Source organism: Ailuropoda melanoleuca, chromosome 14, assembly GCF_002007445.2.
Source record: "Ailuropoda melanoleuca isolate Jingjing chromosome 14, ASM200744v2, whole genome shotgun sequence".
In the NCBI taxonomy this organism is placed as follows: Eukaryota; Metazoa; Chordata; class Mammalia; order Carnivora; family Ursidae; genus Ailuropoda; species Ailuropoda melanoleuca.
This window is the reverse complement of record NC_048231.1, coordinates 41,259,769-41,261,709: the sequence shown is the minus strand read 5'-3', so window position 1 is coordinate 41,261,709 and position 1,941 is coordinate 41,259,769.

Genomic DNA, 1,941 nt, shown 5'->3' with positions numbered 1-1,941 from the left:
AGGCTTCTCCACTCCCATAGAGAGCACCCAGACCCTCCCTCCCCGAGGTGGCTGGCCCCCACAGAGCCCACTTTCTCCCTGGCTTCCAGGGGCGGCCCCAGCACCCACCCTCCCGAGGACTAGAAGCCCGAGGCCTCCCCCGGGGGCCCAAGGACACAGTGAGGTGGGGGTGGGCATGGGCGTGGGCTCTGACCGAGCCCTCCGCTGCCCCAGGTCACTCAGCTTGGCAGATGCACCGAGAGCCCTGGAAGGCAGACCATCGTGGACAGGCCTTGTAGGGGCTGAGGCCCCCAGCCCAAGCAGTAGCCTCTGCTCCAGCCCTGCCTGCACTCAGAGGCCCCAGGCGGCCAGCTGGACCCACAGGGTTGCTGCCGAGGCAGGGAACCTGGGGGGCATGGCATGAGGAGGGAATGGGATGCGGGACCCACACCTCATCCTGCCATGGACCTTCAGTCCTCTGGAAGAAGCAGGGGTGCGGGGGCGCTCCAGAGTGCAGAGCAGACCATGGGGCCAGCCGGAGCCTCCCTGACCCAGAGGCCGCCCCGGGCCACCTGCTCCAGTGCTGCCCAAGGGCGCCAGGTCAGTGGCGCAGCCTGTGGCAAGCATCTGCCCTAAGGAGCCCCCAGGACGGCCTGGTGGGGCTTCCGGTGCCGACTCGTCTGCCTCCCAGAGCAACAGCTCTCTGACCAGATGAGTCTAACCTTGAGACCTCCTGCCTCGCCCCCCAGGCCTCGCCTCCGCCCCATCCTGAATTCCTCGCCCAGCGTTGGCACCCACGGCCCACAGCTTCTCCCCTGGGTGCCAGGCACCCCCTCCTCCATCAGACTCCCATGCCTGTCCCGGACGCAGGCCGGCCCAGCGCTCACCTGCCCCCAAAGCCAGCCCTTGTGACCCCGCCCTGCAGCCGCCCCCAGGCCGCGGCCTGGGCCTCCCCAACCAGGCACAGGCAGGGGACCCTGGCACGCCCTTACCTGGGTCTCAGTCTCCGGGCTGCGGTGGGGCGGACAAGAAACAGCAGCTCTCTGGGGGAGCCTGAGTGCTCAGGCTCGCCTCACCCCCCGCCAGCGACCCGCCCCTCCAGGCAGCCTCTGGAGCCGGCGAGCGGGAGCGCTGAAGTCCAGCCCGGCAGCCAAGAGGACGGTACTTGCTGAGAAGTCCGGGGGCTCGCCTCCTCCTGCACCCTTTCCCAAGCACCGCCCACCTCAGCCCTGCCGGACACCCCGGCTGCCAAAGGGGTCCCCCGTCTCTGGAAAGTGAGCCTGGGGGTGGGCTGTGCCGCTGTGCCGCCAGGTATCAGACCACAGGGGCACCGCCGGCCCGGGAAGGGCTGTGCCACCGGGCTCTGGCTAGTCACACGCCAGCACGCAGCGCGACACAGGCTGGCCCGAGGACAGGGGTGGGCAGCAAGGGCACGCTGCCCCTCAGGCGCAGACACCACCTCTGTCAAGGAGTAACCCCCTAGAGGGGCTTCTGGGCAATCTCCCAGCCTGAGCAACTCCCTTCCCTCCCCAAGCCTCGGACCCCCAACTCCCAGACACAGCTCGGCCAGGCCAAACCAGATTCCCTGCCCACCTGGCCCTATAGCCTTCCCCGGGAACCCACCACACCCCCTTGCCCCCAGGCACCCACTGGCCTTCCCCGTCAACCTGTCCCCTGCAGCCATCTTTCTCCTGTCCTCCCAGCCCATCAGTCCTGCCCACACTCTTTGCAGAAACTTCCTGAGGCTGCTGGCCAGTGTGAGGGGAAAGGCTGGCCTTGTCCCATGAGCCACAGGCCACGGAGGCCTCTCCAAACCTTCTTCCTGCCCTGCCCTGCCCCGGCCAGCCCTCTGGCCAGACCGCTCTGTGACTTCTGGAGATGCCTCGCCCATGCTTGGACCTGGGTCCTCCGCCCAGGACCACCACCCTCCCTGTGCCCGCCTTCCCTGCCCCCCCGCCCACC